Raw genomic sequence first — 25,750 nt, forward strand, 5'->3', positions numbered from 1 at the left:
ACTGAATTAGCTGTATACCACACACTTAAATATGAAGATGTATAGAGGTGAAGTTTCTCACCTTTGATCGTACTCTTGGCTTAAAAACAATGGCTGAACCCAAACCTTTGCCCTCCAAAGAAAGTACTAGAATAAGTAAAATATAAGCAGAGTGAACTATTAAAACCATACAGAAAAACATACAACACTAAACTTACAGCTTAATTGTTGGATAACCTCAAACTCCAAACTCTGAAGCAATGCCTTGATAAGAAAAAGAATAAATATTTCTAAGTTCCTTTTAAACTGAGAAAACTAAGTAATATGAGCCTTTTATTCAGAAAAAAGTATATCTATATAAACTTGATTGTTTTTAAGTATTAAATCTCACAAAGAAGAAAACCATGGCATTCATTATCTTATAATTATAGTCGTAGACTAAAATGTTTTGCAGTCTAGAAAGGAAATTTGCAAACATAATCCTTTAACAAGAACAAGGAATAGGAATGGTACCAGTGCAAGTGAGGCTGACATAATCCTTACTGTAAAGCCTGTATGTAGGCTGGAGAGTAAGCAGGGTTTTAGGGGCTCCACAATAGAAAGAAACATTTGAGGAAACTATACAATTTAACGTCTATATGAGAAATACTTTTAGCACTGATTCCTGGAAGAGTAGATATTTGTGTATGTGTAGATGTTTTAAGACATGCTAGATTAATTACTAATTAAAACTGGATAAAAAATTTGTCACTATTTGAAACAAAGAAAAATAAATCATACTAATTCAAAGTTCCAGTTCAAAAGTTCTATACACTGGGATTTGTTTCATTGTGTCTATTTGTTTCAGTCACAGTTATACAACTGAGAATAAGCTACTGTCAAATAATCTTATTTCTACATGACTGCTTTGAATAGCCCTCTTTCAAACCAAACCCAAATCATGTAACTACATACCAATATTCTACTTTATGGTTCTTCAACTTAAGTTCTGCAGTAGAAGTATTCAAAATGCCTTCAAAACTATTCTCATAACCTACTCTGAAATATTTTCAAATGATATGGCAGTGTGGGTGTCTGGATTCTAAACTAACAGTGAGTACTCAGGTAATCTTAACACAGGTAGACAGACCAAATATTGAGAAACACAATGTCCAAAATGCACAGGAGAGGTATCTATGAAATAGTCAAAAGTTTATAACTGTACAGACAACAAAGAATAACAAGGACAGGTGGCTTAAAAAAAATCAGTCCTTTATCAATTTAACTCTCAATTGCATCAAAATGTCTGTATTTAAAGTTTTGCGGTATTTAAGGAAGCATTGAGAATTATAAGAACAAAACTATGTGATCTCTAGACAGCAGTTTATGAATACTTATCAATGTTTATCAACATACTAAAAAGTACATTCTTTTTCTGTACAGTCCATTGGAGACGGTATATTCAATGATAAAATAACTTATTTATGTTTATTGGATATTGTTTCTTTTCTAGTTTATGTACCGTAAGAGCCCAGTTTCCCTTTGTTCAATGTTGTATTACCAATGTCTAGAATGTGTCTGGCATGTGCTGGCTTATAGGGAAATGATTCTGCAACTGGTACATACCATCATGGAAGGAACACTCATTAAGTTATCTTCTAGGTAAATGAATGCTGACTTTACAGCTTTTCTATGAAAGAATGACTTTTGTAATAGACCATGTTTGGCCTATTAAATTAGTGACAAGATTCCTAAGAACTAAGAGCACTGCTTGCTCTTCCAAAGGTCCTGAATTCAATTCCTAACAACCACATGGTGCCTCACAACCATCTGTAATGAGATCTAGTGCCCTCTTCTGGTGTACATGCAGACAAAACATTGTGTACATTGTGGAGGAATGCTGAGTAAGTAATTGTATCAACCATCAATAAAGCACTGCTTAGCCAATCAGCTGGGCAGAAAAACAGTAAGTGAGAGGCGGGACTTCCTGGAGGGGAGGGGACAGTTTGAAGGCTGGAGTGAGGAGAGGTTTTTTGACAGTTGGAGGAGGAATGGGTCATAGTGGCAAGTGCTTGGAATATGTTACAAGGCTTAGAATAGTTTGATTAGTTTATGAGCAGATTAGAATCAGTTCAGATTCTGCCCAGCAAAGTGCTGGCAGCTTTAAAGTTTCAGTCTCCCTGTGTCAGTTATTTGCTTTGTAGGCTGAAAGGATACAAAATACTGTTAACAGTAAATAATTATTAAAAACATCTTAACAACAAGAAGAAAGAATGTATTACTGCTCTGGTTGGGCTGTAAGTTGGAAGGGGAAGTAGAAGAGTTTCACTGGCCTATATCCACAGAGTGTATCACACAAGGTAAAATACTTGGCAGGTGACAGTGTTCCATATGTATGAGTTTCTCTTTCCCCTTTCCCAAAGATATGCGGTTTACACAAGATGTGTTAAATGCATATTTTCTGTATGGTCAGCTCTATATAACAATGTTTTGTGAACGAGAAATATAAGCTGTAATAATCACACCTATGAAATTAAAATGTACCAATGGGCATGGAGGCATACATCTTTAATTCCAGTACTTGAGAGGCAGAGGCAGGTGGATCATTGTGAGTTCAAGGCCAGCCTGGTCTACAAAAAGAGTTCCAGGATAGCCTGGGATATTACATAGAGAAACCCTGTCTCGAAAAACAACAAAGCAAAACAAAACAAAACAACAAAGTGGGGGGGGGGAAGTCCCAATTAGAGTGGCTAAAAAGAAAATTATAAACGAATTCATAGCATGTAAAACACTTTCTCACCTGAACTACCAAACAAAATTTACTAGCTTTATACATGCAAGGGAGTGTTCTACCATCAAGGAATTCTATCTCTCACTTGGCTAATTTTCCTAATCACAGAACCCCTTTAAAAGGGTCAGTTAATGAATACTAAATTTAAAATATCAGATAATATAAGTGTTTTGAGTTAATGTAATATCTCTGAGGCATCACACAGTTTATCTTTAAGATATTTACAATTTAAATGCATTACATGTATTATATGTATTTTTTCTAATGACTTTTCTTTATATGTCCATTGTATTTTCCAATAAGTGATTCAAATGATCAATTAATCTGCAATTTTCCAGACTTTTTGGCACTTACTAGTTTATTTCTCATTCTCTAATAGGTTATTAAGCATTTCTTGGCCTAAGGGGAACTTGTTTGACCTTTAAACAATCTCTAAAGATTGGAATGGAGGCTCATAAATAGTTAAGAAGTATAATCTGATTGAGTGGACAAGTGAATGATTGCACCATAAGTAAATATGTGTGTGAGCTCCTCTGAAGCTGAAATTAAATGTGGTTATGAGCCACCCACTGGATGCTTGGAACCAAACCTAGGTAGGTCCTCTCCAACAGTAAAGTGCTCTTAACCACAGAGCCATCTTTCCAGACTCTTCTAATACGGTCAAAAACTAATTCAAACATACCAATCCAAGCATATAATCCTTCCTCTCTACAACAAGGGTCTGCCAGTCATTTTATCTCCTTCTAGTATTCAAAAGTTCATTTATTTGGTTTAGTAATTCCAGCTCTGACAACTCATCTACATTCTAGATCACTAATTCACTAACATCAGTAAACTAAAAACTGCCAACTGAAACTAGCTGACAGCTTGAACATAACAAAAAGCAAAATGTCCTGCTTGCAATATAGCAGTACATCTAGGATTACAGGGCCAGTTTATCCCATCTATACCTTCAGCCTTGCAAATTACTATGAACATTATTTTTACTGCTCTGCTGTTTCCATTCAAGCCTAAGCTTCCAGGCCCCTACACAGAATACCTATAACATTTCATATAGATTATCCTTCTGTATGTATTGATCTTTTCCTTCATCTTACAAGTTTCTGCCCAAAACATTTCTTTTATCAAGTCATTTGCTTTTCCTCAAATGAGTTCTCTCCCTATTGACAAATGATAAAATGTAAAACTTTGCCTGACGTAGGAAACTCTTAATATGGCTCCTTCTGTATCATCAGATGCACTATCTACTACACCAATGGGTTTTAAGTATGAAACATTATGCAATGTTCACCACCCTAAAGATTACTGCTCCCTGATCGATCAAAAAACTAAAATTAGGTTAAGTGCTTCTTTCATAGCCACAAAATAGGATGTAAGAGTTGAGATTAAAAACATGGGCCTGTCTTGACCCAAAGTACAATCTAGAACATAAACTTACTGTCCTAAAGAAAAAAAAAGGACAGTAAGTAGCTGGGTGTGTTGCTTCATACTTGTAATGCTAGTACTTGGGAGACTGAGGAAGAAGAGTGATATGAGTCCAGGGACATAATAGAATGTTCCAGGCCAGTCTGAACTACAGGAAAAGAGCCTGTCTCATTTTTGTTTTATTTTAGAGAGAGCAAGCATACATATTACCACATAACACAATTCTTTCCTAAGTAAAAGAGAAGGAAACTAATTTTATTGAACACAAAGGATTTTACATGTATCACATCATTCAAACTTCAAAACAGCCAGTAAAGAAATATCACAATTAAATGTTTACTGATAAAGCCAAAGCTTAGGATCTTCAGAAGCCTTCCCAGTTTCACACACAAGAGCAATAGGCAGTACCAACCTTACTGTCTCTGAAGCTCTTTCCAAATTGCTCTGATACCTCACACTTCTCTAAGCTTAATTTCTTCTTTTATTATTTCCCTTAAGACACTTCTTAATGAAGATTATGTTATGGGGCATGTAGTTTCTGTCACAACTCAGTTTTGACAAAGAAGCATGAAAATAGTCTACATAACAATACACAAATGACTGTGGCATCAAATAATTCTATTTATAAAAATAGGCAGCAGGGCAGATTTGGCTTATTGTACTTATACTTGTCTCAGCTTCATTCAGTTTCTGCATCCATTTATTAATCTCATTTTCTACTTTCAATACCTTCCTAACCCTCACTTATTTTTTCTAACTCAGTCCACCTTTTAAACTTCTACTTATTTCCCTATCTTTTTTCCTCAGCTTGCACTTACAAAATCAACTTTTCTATAGTAGTCTCCTATAATATATTATGATCAATGTGGACTCAATTAGGAACAAACAATGGCTTGCATGTCTACACTATGATTAAGATTAGCTCACATGGGCTGGAGAGATGGCTCAGCCATTAAAGGCTAGGTTCACAACCAAAATATAAGATTAGCTCACATTATTTATTAAAATTTTAATAGCTAATTCATTTAACTCAAAGTATATAACCTTAAAGTATTAAGTTATTAAAGTTATTATGATAATTTTACATGATAAAACAAACATCTCTTCTACTCACCCTGAAAACAGTTTCAATTAAAATATTTCTATTATTAGAACCATAAAATAATTAACTATGAGCTTACTAGAATAGGAAGTAGCATCCATCTTTCCAACTTTAACTGGAGAACCAATGCTTTTCATTTCAAGCCCAACTTCATTCCAAATCGGTTCTAGTTTTTTACAATGGCCACACCAGGGTGCATAAAACTATACAAAAAGAAAGAAAACACACTAAGAAGCTGCATCACTATGGGGATCAATCATAATATTCAAAGAATTTATCCAAGCAATATAACAAAACAGATAAATATAGATAGATACCTCAAAACTAGTATTTTAACTTTATTTTAATTGACTATCAATATCTATTTAGAATAGAAATGTGATTGACTCAAAGTCTCTAATTCTGTGCAAATGTGTCCATGTTTATATAAAAACACTAAGTAAACAAGCATGTACCATACCACATACAATCTGTGTTCATAAAAAAATATGTTCTTAGTACAAAAAGTTAAGAGGTAGGTGAATTTCCTTAGTTCTATTGTTTTCACTAGCAGAGTAGAGGTGATCATTGAGAAATGTGACACAGGGACAAGTCAGGTTGATCAGAACCATAGCCCTTCATATCACAGAACCATCAGATTTAATTAGATCCCTGGGTTATATGATATTAACACAGTATTTATTTATTTTCATGAAATAAGGCTTATTTTTAAAGTTGATAGTATGGAACGTTCACACTGAAATAAAAGAAGAAAGATTTAAGCAGTAGATTCTCAGGTCCTATCTTCTACCTTAACAGTCACCAACTCTGCTATCTTGTTCTATTTCATGGATCGAACTCCCCCCCCCCCGATATTTGTTAGAACAAACCCCCAAATTTAGCTTTGCTCAGTATTGGGATGAAAGTACGTTTGATATTATTGTTATATTAATATAACTCAAGTTCTCAAAATAATTAAGAGATGAATTAAGTCTACACTGAAATCATAACATAATCTCCTTAAAATATAATCTACAACACCTCATTATAAGAAAAGATTACAGCTTCCCACAGAATACCCCTATTCTCAGCATTTCATCCAAAATAAATTTCTGTGCCAGGCACTAGAAAATTCTCAGGGTCATTTAAATACAAAAGTCTAAGTACACAGGAGAAAGATGGGGAGATACCTAACCAAAATAGAAAAAAATCTTGAGTTCCATCAGTGAAAGAGTCTGTCTTACATTATATAAGATGCTGAGCAACTGAAGAAGTCACAGTGTCAACCTCTGCCCTTCATAGGCACAGACATACACTACGTACACTAACACACACAAGTGAATGCACACTTAACAAATATGCATGCATACATGTACACCCACATACATATGGGGGGAATACAAGTATCAGTATCTGAGAAAACAAATTTGTTCTCTTTGCATAGAAGAGAGCAAAATTGATACTTAAATTTACATACTCACATCAACAAGCCATATGTCATCTTTTCGATTATCTTTAAATCTAAAAACAAAAGGAAAAATAAATCTGATTTTATATTTCTGTTTACAAACACTGTCCCTGCCAATAATATTTATTATTGCAATTGTATAATTTGTTTATTTATTTTTTAAAGATTTATTGATTATATATACAGTGCTCTGCCTGTATGTATACCTACAGGCCAGAAGAGGGCATCAGATCACACTATGGATGGTTGTGAGTCACAATGTGGTTGCTGGGAATTGTACTCAGGACCTTTGGAAGAGCAGTCAGTACCCTTAACCTCTGAGCCATCTCTCCAGACCCCCTACAATTAGTATAATTTATAAATCTGCCACTTAAGTAAAAATATTGAACTAATCATTACAGAACAAAATCTTTGAATAAAAGTTTTACATAAAAATTTTACTCAGTGACTGTTAAATCTTATCCTATCCAGTAAACATTTTAAGAATTAAAATTGAAAATTGACCAAAAAAAAAAAAATCGAAAAACTATAAAAAAGAAAGAACTTTTTGGGAAAACCACAAATGCAGTCTGTTTCCTTAATCTGGTATTCCATTTGGAACAAGGGGCTCCTCTAAACTGAACAAGTATTAGTTTTTGCTTCTTGTCTTTACTCCATTAACAATACAGCAAAACTATTTACATTATACTTTGTTAGGTTTTACATGAACTCTAGGAATGAGTTAAAATACAAAGGAAGATGTGTGCAAGAGACATGCAAATAAGTTATATATATGTAATATGTGTAAAGACACATGTAAATAAGTTATCATATATAGCATATCATAAATTTATATAATGTACTTGAACATCCAGACTTTGTTAAAATCCCGGAACTAATCTCCAGGAGTCTTGAGGGATGACAATGTTTGTGTAAGCTCTTCACTCTTCTATTTTGAGCCTGTGCAGGAAATTTAACGCAGTGGCCTAAGGTTATACTTAGAAAACACTGCTTATAAGATTGGCCCCTTCACAGGACATTCTCCACAGCTGAGTGGAGAGTGGGGACTGACTTTCACACAAATTCTGGTGCCCCATATTTGACCACGTCTCCTGGATGGGGAGGCCTGGTGGCACTCAGAGGAAGGATAGCAGGCTACCAAGAAGAGACTTGATACCCTATGAGCATATACAGGGGGAGGAGGTCCCCCTCAGTCACAGTCATAGGGGAGGGGAGTAGGGGGAAAGTAGGAGGGAGGGAGGAATAGGAGGATACAAGGGATGGGATAACAATTGAGATGTAATATGAATAAATTAATAAAATATATTTTTAAAAAAGATTGGCCCATTATTTTTATTAAGAACTTGGATTTTAGGAGGAATCCCATCATTTTTTGGTAAAGGATGCAGCTCTCATAAAATATTGGTGAAAAGCAACAAATCCAGAATTGCTGCATTGGAATCAATGTCTGAGATTTACATTCCAGGCTATAATGAACTTGTAAAATTCCATCAGTTAGTTAGCTCAAAACTCTAGGGCCACCATCAGATGCAATGCTCTCAGAAAGTCTGAGCAGGACGCAAATACAGCAGAGCACCTAGCAAGGCGGCACAAAGCATGAGGATGTCAATGCACATCCAGAGACACATTACTGCATTTAGGTCTATAGTAATATTACAGACAATATAAGGGGTTCAACATGTTTCATCTGGTGAGGATGGCATGCCTTTAGGCTTCGGAAGTCTCCCTGCACAGGATATTTAGCTTTCACCAGGATGTGACAAATGGGGCTCCCCCCTCATACTGTTTTGGTGTCTTTTCACAGTTGGATTCCCTTTTCATGGAGCACTGTCTTGTATATCTGAGTGAAAACACTGGCTGGCACTATGACAAGATACAGTTCAGTTTTCACATTCAGGCATCAAGCAAGGTACTCTATTTTGTAATGAAAGAGCCTTCAGGTGAGCATCCACTTCAGGAGCAAAATGATTACCAAAAGTGAAACCTCCCCTGCTCAGGCAGTTACCATTATAAGAGCAGTGTGAAGCCAGGTGTGGTGGTACACAACTGTAATCTTAACATTCGGGAGGCAGAGGCAGGCAGATTACTGTGAGTTTGAGGCTAGCCTAGTCTACAAAGAGAGTCCAGGTCAGCCAGCACTGTTACACAGAGAAACCCTGTCTCAAAAAGCAAAAAAAGAAAAAAAAAGAGAGAAGTGTGAAAAAGTGGTTGAAAGTGAAATACCCCACAAGATACCATTGAGTTCTTGCTATCAAAGAATTTTCCTTAAACATATAGTTTCTTTTTTTTTCCTTGTTGGGAAAACATATAGTTTCTATAAATAATCTTCAAACACAACTTCAATGCCCATCACTAGGACTAGAACCCATGGGATGTTCATACTTCTTTGTAATCCATAAGTACCTGTATTCAAATGACCATACTACTTACTATGGCCATTCTATTACACAGTTGGGTGCCAAGGTGGATAATGGGGACAAGGAACAAACTGAAATTGTCTGAAGAAATTGTTCTGTGAGTAAGAAAGTTTATTGTGCAAGCAGGATCAGGGTTTAGATTCTAGCACCCACAAAAAAAGCTAACACCATGCCTGGATCCTCAGTGTTACAGGGTAGGGACAGGAAGAGTGTTGGGGCCTACTAGATACTGGCCAGAACCAGGTTAATGGAAAGACCCCGTCTCAAAGACATAAAGCAGTAGAGCAGGACTACCAGAGTATTCGTCTGTCCTCTGCACAAGCATACAAAGGCTGTGCTCACATATACAAACTACAAACACATGCCCACACCATTTCACACAGAAAAGCAAAACTGGAAGTAATAAGTACTGATTCATCTACTGTTAACAATGAAAGATATAAGATAAAAAGGATAGTAGCTCCTTGGTAGGTGGTGTTTGTTTCCATCATGAAATAGTACCATACAAGCATCATGCAGATGAAGTACAGACAGGGAAATCTATCTCACTGATGAAGAACACAGAAGAAAAGATTTCTGCCTCTCTATAAGTAGAAAAGTAACTAAGTTAAAGACTTCAAAAAGAACATTTTAGTAGCAAAGTATATGAAAAAAATGCCAAAAAAAATGTACCAACAAGTAGGCTAGGAATGCTGGTATACTTCTGAGCCTGGTTGGCATGGGAAGCTTGAGTCCTTGGCTACAAGTCCCTCCAGAGACTGATTGCACACCAAATCTGGTATAGGAGAGGCACCCATGTGGCCTGCCAAGGAAGAGATTGTTGTCAGTTGCCGTGAAGGCAGAAATACTGACCTTGAATTTTGCAATGAAGCTAGTTTTCCCACCTATTGTGAGCAAGATCTCACGAATAAACCTGTTATACTATAGATTAAGCACCGAATTCCAGCGCTAACTTTGTATGATTAAACCAAAAAAAAAAAAAAAAAAAAAAACAATAAGGAGACTTTTGTTGGGTTTTCACCTTATTAGCAGAACTCTCTGCAGCACTCTTCCATTTTGCATGTAAATGGCAGGCACTCTATACAACTCCTGAAACAAAACTGACAATGTTAATATCAGTCACCACAGCACCTATTATTAAAAGATTAGATTCATGTGTGGATATTTAGAAGGCATCTGAGTTAGGCAAAGTTAAACAGTATTTAATAGTATTTTACACATATATGTATACTCACGATTCATTTAGATCTTCTACAAATCCTTTACAGACAGCCAGGTCAAGTAAAATAACTGGAAAGGACAAAATGTAGAAGATAAATGATTCATTACTTTGTTTTTACCTTTAGTCTAAATTGCCTATTCAATGTTTGAATTTTTTTTTTTTACTATCTATCAAAAAAAAAAAAAAAACCAAACCTCACCAATGATCCATTACAAGATTTAAGTGACACAAAAGCATAATTAGTTCATCCAATCAGTAAAAATTTACTCTGCATGCAATCATATTGCAAGAGACAAGCACTATGAAAGTACATATAATAATAGTTGTTTGTTCTACATATTTCCACTCTCGTTTTATTTTTCCTTTTCGCTATTTTTCTGCCCTAGACATTAAAATAATTTCCCCTTTCTCTAGTAGCATTTATCCCTTCGATATAAAGTCCAAATACAATTCACCAAAATAGGTAGAAAAAAGACTCACACCTCTAACACTGGCTCACTGAGGGTTTTAAATAGGTGGCTGAATCAAGGGGTGAACCACAGAGAACCCAAATATCCGTGACAGTAGAGGGCTGAGAGCTTAAAAGATGCATGGTTTCTCTTTATACCACAGTTCTGGATATCTGACTAGGATCTGCCCTTAGGCATCATCCTCTTCTTTAGCTTGGGCAAGGAAAGCCTTTTACTGTAACAAGACCCTGTAACCTATGGCTAATTGGGGCTCGACATTCCTTGTCTGTCTACCAATGGAGTCACGGAAACTTCCTGGTCGCAGAGAAGGTAGCCTTACTCTCGGGGCGTCTGCGAGCGCAGAGTCCCGCTGAGGAAGCCCGACCCACAGAGGAGGTCGGATGAATACTCTAAGCACCCCGCGGCGCGACCCCGACCCGGCCCAACCTCCCACCGATCCCCACCGCCCCGCGCGCTCCTCACCCACTGCGCAGAGCCAGAGGGCGGCCCAGCTCCTGCGCTCCGCAGCACTCGCCATGGAGCGTGGCGTGGACCCCGCGATGAGCGCGCCCGGAGACATACAAACCCCGGAGCCAAGGCCCGCCTGCCCGGAAAAGAAAGCAAGGAAGACCTGGGCGGTAGACAACGCCGGGGCGGGGCGGGGCGGGGCGGGGCGGGGCGGGGCGGGGCGGGGCGGGGCGGGGCGGGGCGGGGCGGGGCGGGGCGGGGCGGGGCGGGGCGGGGCGGGGCGGGTACCCTTCAGGGTCCCGGTAGTCCGGAGGTCTTAGCCGCTGAGCATGCGCAGGATGCGACGCATGCGCAGGATGCGACGCATGCGCAGGATGCGACGCATGCGCCTGAGCACTGCGCATGCGCATTCGAGTTCCCACGGAGCCTTTTCTCCCTCAGAGCTCTGAAGAGCGTGGGTATAGGCGTGGGCTTCTTCCTGTGACGGTGCGAGTGTGCCATGGGACTCTCCTCAGAATGTACATACGGCATTGTCGGGTGAACTTAATGCTGTAGGTGAGGTAGGGTCCAACATGCACTGTAAGCTTGAGTTTTGTCTCATGTTTTAAACTTGCTACTAAGTCCAGTGAACTCACTTGTACACCGAGATGTTACACTGATAGGTGGAAATCGTGCTTTAAAATAGAGGACTAGATTGCTGAGCTCGGACACCCTTTGTGTAAATACTTATTTAGAATCTTATAAATCGGTTAATTACTATGCCATTATGGATGGGAGAACAATGAACAGTTAATGGTTGCTCCAGTGTTGTATGTGTCATTTTCTTAAGTGGCAGGTTGTTATGCTTATGTAAGCAGCGGCAGTGAAACTCAGTGCATTTTACACACACACACACACACACACACACACACACACACACACACGGACGCACGGACGCACACACTGATCCAAGTTCATCATAAATACTTTTTAAAATGTGAAAGAATAAAAAGAGAATTGCTTCTTCTGAAATTTAAAAAAAGGAAGTTAATTATAATATCTTCTTGGTTATGTTTTTACTGTTTCCTGATTATCTGTAGACTGAAATCCTTAGTATAAAATGTTTGTAGCATCCTTCATACTTTATTACGACATGTTTATGAAAACAATACACTTGTAAGTCGGTCCCTGTGTTAGTCACTGACTTTGATGAAAAAAAATTTTTTTTAGTAGGAATGAAGTGCCAGAGGATTTGGATTACATTAGTTCTTAGAATTTATATTATGAAAACAGAGCATACAAAGGCAGAAGAGTAGAGGAAGGAGAAAGGGAAAAAGGAATATGTGAGAAAAGTCCCTCACAGGTTCGTATATTAATTATTCCTCAGCTGGTAGTGCTCTTTAGAGAAGTTCTAATATTTGGTTGGACATGGTCCCTAGCTGGATGAAACAGAGCCTTAGGATCAGGACTTACATGTTTCACACCACCTGGGCTCTCTGCTCCCTCACTGCCAGTGCAATGTGACCAGTTGCCCTATACCCACCTCTGCCTCAGCACCTTCCCCAGTCATGTTGCACTAAACCCTCTGAAACCAATTTTTTAAGAAAATCCAATTACTTCTTTCAAGTATTTTATCACAGCTATGAGAAAAGTAACTAATACAGCTGTACATACAGCATAAATTAGCAGGATGAACAACTTTGTAAATATATAAAAGTTAAAGCTCAAACATTAAAAATAAAGAAAACACATTCAAGAATGAAATCAATTTTAGAATTAGCCTTTAGATAAATTAATTCAGATTTTAAATAATTCCATAAAGAAAGCAGTAGAATCAGTTTCTAAAATGTGCTGATATGCTATCTATTTTTATTAAAAAACAGTTATTACCAATACTTTTCCAGCAAAACAAAAACAGTAGGAAAAGATTTATTGGATGTGGTTCACAAGATAAGTAAGACCCATAATCTGAAGGTGTAAACCAGTGATAGAATTCTGAAACCTAAGAATTCAGGGCAGCAGCTGGGCATGGTTGCAGACGTGCCTGTGAACCTAACACTTTAGGAGGCAGAGGCAGTTGGATTTCCATGATTTTGATGCCAGCCTGGACCACAGAGTGAGTCCAGGAGAGCCAAAGCTACATAGTCTTTAAAAAAAAAAGAAAGAAACTCAGAGCAGGCAGTAGCAACACATGAATGTCCCAGTTCAGTGTGGATTTGCCTTCTCATCACTTGTTCTATCTAAGATGGTTATGAGTGATCCCCACCCACACTGCCTACTTTTCTAAGTTTCTTAATCAGTCACTGAACCCTTCCAGAAAAAATTTCACAGGCACACTCAGAATAATATCTCACTACCTATCTAAAAATCCTTTAATGCATTAATTAGGTACATAAAATTCCTATCAAATTGTCATTTGAAACTTATCAAGAATAGGAACAGTAGACATTATTCACCAGTTCATTTAACAAGGCCAGTAGAAAGTTGATACAAAACCCAGATAAGCAAATGTGAGAAAGAAATACAGAGAATTCACTTAAGAATGGAGATGATGTTCTTAAGACATATGATGCTCATATGTCTGAAAGTTTGATCTCTAGCTGGTAGGATTGTTTAGGAAGGATTAGGAGGTATGACATGTTGAAGGACGTGTGTAACTAAGGGTAGGCTTTCAATTTTATCTTGAGGTTTCAAAAGGAAACACCACTCCCGGTTAGCACTCTTCCTCATGCTTGTGGTTCAGATATAAACTCTTAGCTACTGCTCTAGCACCAGGACTTACTGCTGCCATGTTCCCACCATCATTGTAATGGACTTACCCTCCGAAATTGTAAGTCCCCATTAGACATGGTATCTAATACCTAATGGCGTTGGTGTCTCTTCATAGTGATGTAGTAATAACTAAGACACATGGAGATCTACAACTGCTCAAGGTGCAGAGAGTAAGACTATTCAATGCTCATCTCTAAATGGGAGATTTATATCACACTTCTTCCAGTCCTTGGGAATTATTACAAAAGTGGAGGAGGAAAGATTGTAAGAGCCAAAGGTGGTGGATAACTACAAGGAAACAGTGTTTCCCAAACAGGACAGGGCAGTGTAAATGTAACTTTTTTTTTCCTGATGTAATTGTCTTCTCACAGGCTTACTGCTTAATAAGCTCAACCTTTGTAGTTCTTTCTGAACTTTGGCTGGCTGGAAGTTGACTAATTCAAACTGACTTCTTTCAGCTTCTCGCTGAATTGCTCTGCTTGGAAAAACTGCCTCTGAATTCCACAAACTGAACTGCATAGAGTGCTATAGAAGAATTTTAATCCAGCAACAAGGCTGCTCTGTCTGGCATACAGACACCTTAAATCTGAGGAGACAGAGGCAAGCCTCTGAGTTCAAGGGCAGCCTTAAATTGAGCGTTTCAGGTAAAGAAAAGCTTAGGTCCTGGCATGGTGGTACTCCCTTTAATCCCAGCACTCAGGAGACAGGTATGTAGATCTCTGAGTTCTAGTCAATTCAGTTGAGTTATGAGTTGAGAGGCAGTGGAGTTGAGTTTGTGGCAGTTCAGTTTGTGGAATTCAGAAATTGTTTTACTAGGAGAGATTTACAGACAGGGCTTGAAGATAGAACAAGCTAGACACAGGTGAAGACAGAATGAGCCAGAGAATGAGGAGGAGCCAGAACATTAGGACAGATTGCTAGAGTTAGCTTGAGGCCAAGCAGAGCAATTCAGTCAGAGGCTGAGTGAGAAGCCAGGCTGAATAAGTCATCTTGGAGAGGAAGTTGAGCAACAACAGCTGAGTTGAACCTGCCAGCAAGAGTTCAGAAAGACCAATAGTGGGTGAGTTTGTTCAACGGTAAATCTCAGAGGCTGAAAACATTCTAGATGTAGATAAAATTGTACAGAGGCTAGAAGCTTCAAACACTAGGCCTACATTAGCAGACAGAGGCAATAAGCTTTGGAGACATCAGTTTCTTCAGGAGAGTAAAAGACTACCTTAACAGATTGCACTGACTGCAATGAAGTGAATTGGAGCCACACGAACTCAACTGAATTAAACTGCACTTAGCTGAACTGCACCAAAATGAACTCAGCTGAACTCCACTGCGTTGCCTGAACTCAATTGAACTGAGCTCACTGAGCTTCCCTCTCCTTCTCTCTACTCTTTCTGCACTGCTCTTAAGTAGCCTCTATTTTTTGTCTGTTCCTGTGAGAGTTGGGCATATCCTATTTCTGACTCATTCTGTCAAGTATTTTCTCTGATTTGTCACTTTGTTTGCCCTTCAATTAGATGGTGTTGTTGAGATGAAAGGTGTGTACAAAGGGCATGTCTATATTCCAGTCAGAGGGATTAAAAGTGTATCATTCCAGCCAGATCACACAGACCTGGAAGGCCTTTGGATGTTATTCCTTGCCAGAGCATGTAGGCTTTGAACTTTTTCAAACCTACTTTATTTGGGGTTCTTTAATGCTTTACCTCCCTTCCAACCTACCTACTCTAGATAGGAGAGAAAAGAGGTTAATGTGAACAGGAGAAGTAGACCTTTTTAGACTCAGTTCTTCGGAGCAATTACACTGGTTGGGATAGGGTTATGGTTAGGGTTTAGGATTTAGGGATAATGTTCAGGTTTAGGGTTTAGGGTTAGGGTTAGGGTTAGGGATAGGGTTAGAGTTAGGGTTGGGGTTAGGGTTTAGCGTTAGGGTTAGGGTTAGTGTTATGGTTAGGGTAAGGGTTAGGGTTAGGGTTAGTGTTATGGTTAGGGTAAGGGTTAGGGTTCGGGTTAGGGTTAGGGATAGGGTTAGAGTTAGGGTTAGGGGTTAGGGTTTAGCGTTAGGGTTAGGGTTAGGGTTAGGGTTAGGGTTAGTGTTATGGTTAGGGTAAGGGTTAGGGTTAGGGTTAGTGTTATGGTTAGGGTAAGGGTTAGGGTAAGGCTTAGGCTTAGGGTTAGGGTTAGGCTTAGGGTTACTGTTAGGGTTAGGGTTAGGGTTGGGGTTAGGGTTAGTGTAAGGGTTAGGGTTGAGGTTTGGTTTAGTGTTAATGTGAGGGTTAGGGTTAGGACTCAGGGTTAGGACTCAGGGTTAGGGTTAGGATAAGGGTTACTGTTAGGGTTAGGGTTAGGGTTAGTGTTAGGGTTAGAACTCAGGGTTAGTGTTAGTCTTTCGATTACTTTTAGTGTTAGTGTTAGGTTAGGGTAAGGGTTAGGGTTATGTTTAGGGTTAGGGTAAGGGTTAGGTTTTAGGCTAAGGGTAAGGTTAGGATTAGGGGTATGTTTAGGACTCAAGGTTAGGGTTAGTGTTAGTGTTAGGGTTAGGGTTAGGGTTAGAGTTAGTGTTAGGGTTAGGGTTAGGGTTAGGTTTATGGTTAGGGTTAGGATTAGGGTTAGGGCTATGGTTAGGGTTAGGGTTAGGGTTAGGGTCAGGGTCAGGGTTGGGGTTAGGGTTAGTGTTAGGATTAGAATTATGGTTAGTGTTATAGTTAGGGTTAGAGTTAGGGTTAGGGTAAGGGTTAGGGCTACGGTTGGGGTTGAGGTTGGGGTTAGGGAACGGGTTAGGGTTAGGGTTAGGTGTAAGGGTTAGGGTTAAGGTTGGGTTATGGTTATGGTTAGGGTTTAGGATTTAGGGATAGTGTTCGGGTTTAGGGTTAGAGTTAGGGTTAGGGGTTAGTGTTTAGCGTTAGGGTTAGGGTTAGAGTTAGGGTTAGGGTTAGGGTTAGGGTTAGGGTTAGGATTAGGGCAAAGGTTGGGATTCAGGGTTATGGTCAGGTTTAGGTTTAGTGTTAGGGTTAGGGCTAGGGATAGGTTTTGGGTTAGGGTTAGGGTTTGGGTTATGGTTAGGGTTAGGTTTAGGACTCAGGTTTAGGGTTAGGCTTAGGGTTACTGTTGGGGTTAGGGTTAGAGTTAGGGTTAGGGTTAAGGTTAGGGTTAGGGTTATGGTTAGAATATTGGTGAGGGTTATTGTTAAGGTTAGGCTTAGGGTAAGGGTTAGAATTAGGGTTAGGGTTAGGACTGAGGGTTTGGGTCATGGTTAGTGTTAGTGTTAGGGTTAGGGTTAGGGTAAGGGTTAGGGTTAGGACTCAGAATTAGGGTTAGGCTTAGGGTTACTCTTAGGGTTAGGGTTATGGTTTTGTTTATGGTTAGGTTTAGGATTAGGGTTAGTGTTATGGTTAGTGTTTGTGTAAGGGTCAGGCTTAGGTTTAGGGTAAGGGGTAGGGTTAGGGGTAGGGTTAGGTTTAGGCTAAGGCTTAAGGTTATTCTTAGGACTAGGGTTAGTGTTAGGGTTAGGGTTAGGTTTAGGGTTAGGGTAAGGGTTAGGGTTAGTGTTAGTGTTAGGGTTATTGTTAGCCTTATGTTTAGGGTTAGGGTTAGGGTTAGGGTTGGGGTTAGTGTTAGGGTTAGGGTAAGGATTAGGTTTACGGTTAGGATTAGGGGTAGGGTTAGGGTTAGTGTTATGGTTAGGGTAAGGGTTAGGGTTAGGGTTAGTGTTATGGTTAGGGTAAGGGTTAGGGTTAGGCTTAGGCTTAGGGTTAGGGTTAGGGTTAGGCTTAGGGTTACTGTTAGGGTTAGGGTTAGAGTTAGGGATAGGGTTGGGGTTAGGGTTAGTGTAAGGGTTAGGGTTGTGGTTTGGTTTAGTGTTAGTGTTAGGGTTAGGGTTAGGACTCAGGGTTAGGACTCAGGGTTAGGGTTAGGATAAGGGTTACTGTTAGGGTTAGGGTTAGGGTTAGTGTTAGGGTTAGAACTCAGGGTTAGTGTTAGTCTTTCGATTACTTTTAGTGTTAGTGTTAGGTTAGGGTAAGGGTTAGGGTTATGTTTAGGGTTAGGGTAAGGGTTAGGTTTTAGGCTAAGGGTAAGGTTAGGATTAGGGGTATGTTTAGGACTCAGGGTTAGGGTTAGTGTTAGTGTTAGGGTTAGGGTTAGGGTAAGGGTTAGGGTTAGGGTTACAGTTAGTGTTAGTGTTAGGGTTAGGGTTAGGATTATGGTTAGGGTTAGGATTGGTGTTAGGGCTATGGTTAGGGCTAGGGTTAGGGTTAGGGTTAGGGTCAGGGTCAGGGTTGGCGTTAGGGTTAGTGTTAGGATTAGAATTATGGTTAGTGTTATAGTTAGGGTTAGAGTTAGGGTTATGGTTAGCGCTACGGTTGGGGTTGAGGTTGGGGTTAGGGAACGGGTTAGGGTTAGGTGTAAGGGTTAGGGTTAAGGTTGGGATAGGGTTATGGTTAAGGTTTAGGATTTAGGGATAATGTTCGAGTTTAGGGTTTAGGGTTAGGGTTAGGGTTAGGGATAGGGTTAGAGTTAGGGTTAGGGGTTAGGGTTTAGCGTTAGGATTAGGGTTAGGGTTAGGGTTAGATTTAGGGTTAGGGTTAGGTTTAGGGTTAGGATTAGGGCAAAGGTTGGGATTCAGGGTTATGGTCAGGTTTAGGTTTAGTGTTAGGGTTAGGGCTAGGGATAGGTTTTGGGTTAGGGTTAGGGTTAGGGTTTGGGTTATGGTTAGGGTTAGGTTTAGGACTCAGGTTTAGGGTTAGGCTTAGGGTTACTGTTGGGGTTAGGGTTAGAGTTAGGGTTGGGTTTGGGGTTAGGGTTAGTGTTAGTGTTAGGGTTAAGGTTAGGGTTAGGACTGAGGGTTTGGGTCATGTTTAGTGTTATTGTTAGGGTTAGGGTTAGGGTAAGGGTTAGGGTTAGGACTCAGAATTAGGGTTAGGCTTAGGGTTACTCTTAGGGTTAGGGTTAGGGTTATGGTTTTGTTTATGGTTAGGTTTAGGATTAGGGTTAGTGTTAGGGTTAGTGTTTGTGTAAGGGTCAGGGTTAGGTTTAGGGTAAGGGTTAGGGTTAGGGGTAGGGTTAGGTTTAGGCTAAGGCTTAAGGTTATTCTTAGGGTTAGGGTTAGTGTTAGGGTTAGGGTTAGGTTTAGGGTTAGGGTAAGGGTTAGTGTTAGTGTTAGGGTTATTGTTAGCCTTATGTTTAGGGTTAGGGTTAGGGTTGGGGTTAGTGTTAGGGTTAGGGTAAGGATTAGGTTTACGGTTAGGATTGGGGGTAGGGTTAGGGTTAGTGTTATGGTTAGGGTAAGGGTTAGGGTTAGTGTTATGGTTAGGGTAAGGGTTAGGGTTAGGCTTAGGCTTAGGTTTAGGGTTAGGGTTGGGCTTAGGGTTACTGTTAGGGTTAGGGTTAGGGTTAGGGTTAGGGTTGGGGTTAGGGTTAGTGTAAGGGTTAGGGTTGAGGTTTGGTTTAGTGTTAGTGTTAGGGTTAGGGTTAGGACTCAGGGTTAGGACTCAGGGTTAGGGTTAGGATAAGGGTTACTGTTAGGGTTAGGGTTAGGGTTAGGATTAGAACTCAGGGTTAGTGTTAGTCTTTCGATTACTTTTAGTGTTAGTGTTAGGTTAGGGTAAGGGTTAGGGTTATGTTTAGGGTTAGGGTAAGGGTTAGGTTTTAGGCTAAGGGTTAGGGTTAGGGTTAGGGTTAGGGTTAGGGTTAGGGTTAGGGTTAGGATTAGGGCAAAGGTTGGGATTCAGGGTTATGGTCAGGTTTAGGTTTAGTGTTAGGGTTAGGGCTAGGGATAGGTTTTGGGTTAGGGTTAGGGTTTGGGTTATGGTTAGGGTTAGGTTTAGGACTCAGGTTTAGGGTTAGGCTTAGGGTTACTGTTGGGGTTAGGGTTAGAGTTAGGGTTAGGGTTAAGGTTAGGGTTAGGGTTATGGTTAGAATATTGGTGAGGGTTATTGTTAAGGTTAGGCTTAGGGTAAGGGTTAGAATTAGGGTTAGGGTTAGGACTGAGGGTTTGGGTCATGGTTAGTGTTAGTGTTAGGGTTAGGGTTAGGGTAAGGGTTAGGGTTAGGACTCAGAATTAGGGTTAGGCTTAGGGTTACTCTTAGGGTTAGGGTTATGGTTTTGTTTATGGTTAGGTTTAGGATTAGGGTTAGTGTTATGGTTAGTGTTTGTGTAAGGGTCAGGCTTAGGTTTAGGGTAAGGGGTAGGGTTAGGGGTAGGGTTAGGTTTAGGCTAAGGCTTAAGGTTATTCTTAGGACTAGGGTTAGTGTTAGGGTTAGGGTTAGGTTTAGGGTTAGGGTAAGGGTTAGGGTTAGTGTTAGTGTTAGGGTTATTGTTAGCCTTATGTTTAGGGTTAGGGTTAGGGTTAGGGTTGGGGTTAGTGTTAGGGTTAGGGTAAGGATTAGGTTTACGGTTAGGATTAGGGGTAGGGTTAGGGTTAGTGTTATGGTTAGGGTAAGGGTTAGGGTTAGGGTTAGTGTTATGGTTAGGGTAAGGGTTAGGGTTAGGCTTAGGCTTAGGGTTAGGGTTAGGGTTAGGCTTAGGGTTACTGTTAGGGTTAGGGTTAGAGTTAGGGATAGGGTTGGGGTTAGGGTTAGTGTAAGGGTTAGGGTTGTGGTTTGGTTTAGTGTTAGTGTTAGGGTTAGGGTTAGGACTCAGGGTTAGGACTCAGGGTTAGGGTTAGGATAAGGGTTACTGTTAGGGTTAGGGTTAGGGTTAGTGTTAGGGTTAGAACTCAGGGTTAGTGTTAGTCTTTCGATTACTTTTAGTGTTAGTGTTAGGTTAGGGTAAGGGTTAGGGTTATGTTTAGGGTTAGGGTAAGGGTTAGGTTTTAGGCTAAGGGTAAGGTTAGGATTAGGGGTATGTTTAGGACTCAGGGTTAGGGTTAGTGTTAGTGTTAGGGTTAGGGTAAGGGTTAGGGTTAGGGTTAGGGTTAGAGTTAGTGTTAGTGTTAGGGTTAGGGTTAGGTTTATGGTTAGGGTTAGGATTAGGGTTAGGGCTATGGTTAGGATTAGGGTTAGGGTTAGGGTCAGGGTCAGGGTTGGGGTTAGGGTTAGTGTTAGTATTAGAATTATGGTTAGTGTTATAGTTAGGGATAAAGTTAGGGTTAGGGTTAGGGTTAGGGCTACGGTTGGGGTTGAGGTTGGGGTTAGGGAACGGGTTAGGGTTAGGTGTAAGGGTTACGGTTAAGGTTGGGTTAGGGTTTTGGATAGGGTTTAGGATTTAGGGATAGTGTTCGGGTTTAGGGTTTAGGGTTAGGGTTAGGGTTAGGGATAGGGTTAGAGTTAGGGTTAGGGGTTAGTGTTTAGCGTTAGGGTTAGGGTTAGAGTTAGGGTTAGGGTTAGGGTTAGGGTTAGGGTTAGGATTAGGACAAAGGTTGGGATTCAGGGTTATGGTCAGGTTTAGGTTTAGTGTTAGGGTTAGGGCTAGGGATAGGTTTTGGGTTAGGGTTAGGGTTTGGGTTATGGTTAGGGTTAGGTTTAGGACTCAGGTTTAGGGTTAGGCTTAGGGTTACTGTTGGGGTTAGGGTTAGAGTTAGGGTTGGGTTTGGGGTTAGGGTTAGGGTTAAGATAAGGGTTAGGGTTATGGTTAGAATATTGGTGAGGGTTATTGTTAGGGTTAGCCTTAGGGTAAGGGTTAGGCTTAGGGTTAGGGTTAGGACTGAGGGTTTGGGTCATGGTTAGTGTTAGTGTTAGGGTTAGGGTTAGGGTAAGGGTTAGGGTTAGGACTCAGAATTAGGGTTAGGCTTAGGGTTACTCTTAGGGTTAGGGTTAGGGTTATGGTTTTGTTTATGGTTAGGTTTAGGATTGGGGTTAGTGTTAGGGTTAGTGTTTGTGTAAGGGTCAGGGTTAGGTTTAGGGTAAGGGTTAGGGTTAGGGGTAGGGTTAGGTTTAGGCTAAGGCTTAAGGTTATTCTTAGGGTTAGGGTTAGTGTTAGGGTTAGGGTTAGGTTTAGGGTTAGGGTAAGGGTTAGGGTTAGTGTTAGTGTTAGGGTTATTGTTAGCCTTATGTTTAGGGTTAGGGTTAGGGTTGGGGTTAGTGTTAGGGTTAGGGTAAGGATTAGGTTTACAGTTAGGATTAGGGGTAGGCTTAGGGTTAGGGTTAGGGTTAGGCTTAGGGTTACTGTTAGGGTTAGGGTAAGGGTTAGTGTTAGTGTTAGGGTTAGGGTTAGGGTTAGGACTCAGAATTAGGGTTAGGCTTAGGGTTACTCTTAGGGTTAGGGTTAGGGTTATGGTTTTGTTTATGGTTAGGTTTAGGATTGGGGTTAGTGTTAGGGTTAGGGTTTGTGTAAGGGTCAGGGTTAGGTTTAGGGTAAGGGTTAGGGTTAGGGGTAGGGTTAGGTTTAGGCTAAGGCTTAAGGTTATTCTTAGGGTTAGGGTTAGTGTTAGGGTTAGGGTTAGGTTTAGGGTTAGGGTAAGGGTTAGGGTTAGTGTTAGTGTTAGGGTTATTGTTAGCCTTATGTTTAGGGTTAGGGTTAGGGTTGGGGTTAGTGTTAGGGTTAGGGTAAGGATTAGGTTTACAGTTAGGATTAGGGGTAGGCTTAGGGTTAGGGTTAGGGTTAGGCTTAGGGTTACTGTTAGGGTTAGGGTAAGGGTTAGTGTTAGGGTTAGGGTTGGGGTTAGGGTTAGTGTAAGGGTTAGGGTTGAGGTTTGGTTTAGTTTTAGTGTTAGGGGTAGGGTTAGGACTCAGGGTTAGGACTCAGGGTTAGGGTTAGGATAAGGGTTACTGTTAGGGTTAGGGTTAGGGTTAGTGTTAGGGTTAGAACTCAGGGGTAGTGTTAGTCTTTCGATTACTTTTAGTGTTAGTGTTAGGTTAGGGTAAGGGTTAGGGTTATGTTTAGGGTTAGGGTAAGGGTTAGGTTTTAGGCTAAGGGTAAGGTTAGGATTAGGGGTATGTTTAGGACTCAGGGTTAGGGTTAGTGTTAGGGTTAGGGTTAGGGTTAGTGTTAGGGTTAGGGTTAGGGTTAGGGTTAGGGTTAGAGTTAGTGTTAATGTTAGGGTTAGGGTTAGGTTTATGGTTAGGGTTAGGATTAGGGTTAGGGCTATGGTTAGGGTTAGGGGTAGGCTTAGGATCAGGGTTGGGGTTAGGGTTAGTGTTAGGATTAGAATTATGGTTAGTGTTATAGTTAGGGTTAGAGTTAGGGTTAGGGTTAGGGCTACGGTTGGGTTTGAGGTTGGGGTTAGGGAACGGGTTAGGGTTAGGGTTGGGTGTAACGGTTAGGGTTAAGGTTGGGATAGGGTTATGGTTAGGGTTTAGGATTTAGGGATAATGTTCGGGTTTAGGGTTTAGGGTTAGGGTTAGGGTTAGGGGTTAGGGTTTAGCGTTAGGTTTAGGTTTAGGGTTAGGGTTAGGGTTAGGTTTACGGTTAGGGTTAGGGTTAGGATTAGGGCAAAGGTTGGGATTCAGGGTTATGGTCAGGTTTAGGTTTAGTGTTAGGGTTAGGGCTAGGGATAGGTTTTGGGTTAGGGTTAGGGTTAGGGTTGGTTATGGTTAGGGTTAGGTTTAGGACTCAGGTTTAGGGTTAGGCTTAGGGTTACTGTTGGGGTTAGGGTTAGAGTTAGGGTTGGGTTTGGGGTTAGGGTTAGTGTTAGGGTTAGGGTTAAGGTTATGGTTATGGTTATGGTTAGAATATTGGTGAGGGTTATTGTTAGGGTTAGGCTTAGGGTAAGGGTTAGGCTTAGGGTTAGGGTTAGGGTTAGGGTTAGGGTTAGAATATTGGTGAGGGTTATTGTTAGGGTTAGGCTTAGGGTAAGGGTTAGGCTTAGGGTTAGGGTTAGGACTTAGGGTTTGGGTCATGGTTAGTGTTAGTGTTAGGGTTAGGGTTAGGGTAAGGGTTAGGGTTAGGACTCAGAATTAGGGTTAGGCTTAGGGTTACTCTTAGGGTTAGGGTTAGGGTTATGGTTTTGTTTATGGTTAGGTTTAGGATTAGGGTTAGTGTTAGGGTTAGTGTTTGTGTAAGGGTCAGGGTTAGGTTTAGGGTAAGGGTTAGGGTTAGGGGTAGGGTTAGGTTTAGGCTAAGGCTTAAGGTTATTCTTAGGGTTAGGGTTAGTGTTAGGGTTAGGGTTAGGTTTAGGGTTAGGGTAAGGGTTAGGGTTAGTGTTAGTGTTAGGGTTATTGTTAGCCTTATGTTTAGGGTTAGGGTTAGGGTTGGGGTTAGTGTTAGGGTTAGGGTAAGGATTAGGTTTACGGTTAGGATTAGGGGTAGGGTTAGGGTTTGTGTTATGGTTAGGGTAAGGGTTAGGGTTAGGGTTAGTGTTAGGGTTAGGGTTAGTGTTATGGTTAGGGTAAGGGTTAGGCTTAGGCTTAGGCTTAGGGTTAGGGTTAGGGTTAGGCTTAGGGTTACTGTTAGGGTTAGGGTTAGGGTTAGGGTTAGGGTTAGGGTTGGGGTTAGGGTTAGTGTAAGGGTTAGGGTTGAGGTTTGGTCTAATGTTAGGGTTAGGGTTAGGGTTAGGACTCAGGGTTAGGACTCAGGGTTAGGGTTAGGATAAGGGTTACTGTTAGGGTTAGGGTTAGGGTTAGTGTTAGGGTTAGAACTCAGGGTTAGTGTTAGTCTTTCGATTACTTTTAGTGTTAGTGTTAGGTTAGGGTAAGGGTTAGGGTTATGTTTAGGTTTAGGGTAAGGGTTAGGTTTTAGGTTAAGGATAAGGTTAGGATTAGGGGTATGTTTAGGACTCAGGGTTAGGGTTAGTGTTAGTGTTAGGGTTAGGGTAAGGGTTAGGGTTAGGGTTAGAGTTAGTGTTAGTGTTAGGGTTAGGGTTAGGTTTATGGTTAGGATTAGGATTAGGGTTAGGGAATGGTTAGGATTAGGGTTAGTGTTAGGGTCAGGGTCAGGTTTGGGGTTAGGGTTAGTGTTAGGATTAGAATTATGTTTAGTGTTATAGTTAGGGATAAAGTTAGGGTTAGGGTTAGGGTTAGGGTTAGGGTTAGGGTTAGGGTTAGGGTTAGGGTTAGGGTTAGGGTTAGGGTTAGGGTTAGGGCTAAGGTTGGGGTTGAGGTTGTGGTTAGGGAATGGGTTAGGGTTAGCGTTATGTGTAAGGGTTAGGGTTAAGGTTGGGTTAGGGTTTTGGATAGGGTTTAGGATTTAGGGATAGTGTTCGGGTTTTGGGTTTAGGGTTAGGGTTAGGGTTAGGGGTTAGGGTTTAGCGTTAGGGTTAGGGTTAGGTTTAGGGTTAGGGTTAGATTTAGGGTTAGGGTTAGGATTAGGGCAAATGTTGGGATTCTGTGTCATGGTCAGGTTTAGGTTTAGTGTTAGGGTTAGGGCTAGGGATAGGTTTTGGGTTAGGGTTAGGGTTAGGGTTTGGGTTATGGTTAGGGTTAGGTTTAGGACTCAGGTTTAGGGTTAGGCTTAGGGTTACTGTTGGGGTTAGGGTTAGAGTTAGGGTTGGGTTTGGGGTTAGGGTTAGTGTTAGGGTTAGGGTTAATGTTAGGGTTAGGGTTATGGTTAGTATATTGGTGAGGGTTATTGTTAGGTTTAGGCTTAGGGTAAGGGTTAGGATTAGGGTTAGGGTTAGGACTGAGGGTTTGGGTCATGGTTGGTGTTAGTGTTAGGGTTAGGGTTAGGGTAAGGGTTAGGGTTAGGACTCAGAATTAAGGTTAGGCTTAGGGTTACTCTTAGGGTTAGGGTTAGGGTTATGGTTTTGTTTATGGTTAGGTTTAGGATTAGGGTTAGTGTTAGGGTTAGTGTTTGTGTAAGGGTCAGGGTTAGGTTTAGGGTAAGGGTTAGGGTTAGGGGTAGGGTTAGGTTTAGGC

The 25,750-nt window shown here is 40.6% G+C and overlaps 1 long non-coding RNA gene and 1 pseudogene across 5 annotated transcripts in view; one reads left to right on the plus strand and one right to left on the minus strand.

Annotated features, from left to right (window-relative positions):
* The window catches only part of LOC311581037 (protein disulfide-isomerase TMX3-like), a 33,616-nt pseudogene extending 22,126 nt beyond the window's left edge, over positions 1-11,490 (minus strand). Inside the window, exons 1-5 of the transcript XR_014783544.1 lie at positions 11,295-11,490; positions 10,376-10,430; positions 6,737-6,776; positions 5,356-5,479; positions 198-243 (exon numbers count right to left, since the gene is read on the minus strand). The product of XR_014783544.1 is annotated as a protein disulfide-isomerase TMX3-like (transcript). The remainder of the gene's footprint in view (positions 1-197; positions 244-5,355; positions 5,480-6,736; positions 6,777-10,375; positions 10,431-11,294) is intronic.
* Positions 11,491-11,707: 217 nt separating this feature from the next.
* The window catches only part of LOC311581038, a 39,887-nt gene continuing 25,844 nt past the window's right edge, over positions 11,708-25,750 (plus strand). For 2 of the 4 annotated variants that reach the window (XR_014773642.1, XR_014773643.1), the window contains exon 1: positions 11,708-11,839. This is a non-coding gene — a long non-coding RNA (uncharacterized lncRNA). The remainder of the gene's footprint in view (positions 11,840-25,750) is intronic. The other 2 variants (XR_014773644.1, XR_014773645.1) reach the window with 2 other exon arrangements.

The sequence above is a fragment of the Acomys minous genome (genome assembly GCF_964271855.1).
Source record: "Acomys minous genome assembly, chromosome: 13".
Classification (NCBI taxonomy): domain Eukaryota; kingdom Metazoa; phylum Chordata; class Mammalia; order Rodentia; family Muridae; genus Acomys; species Acomys minous.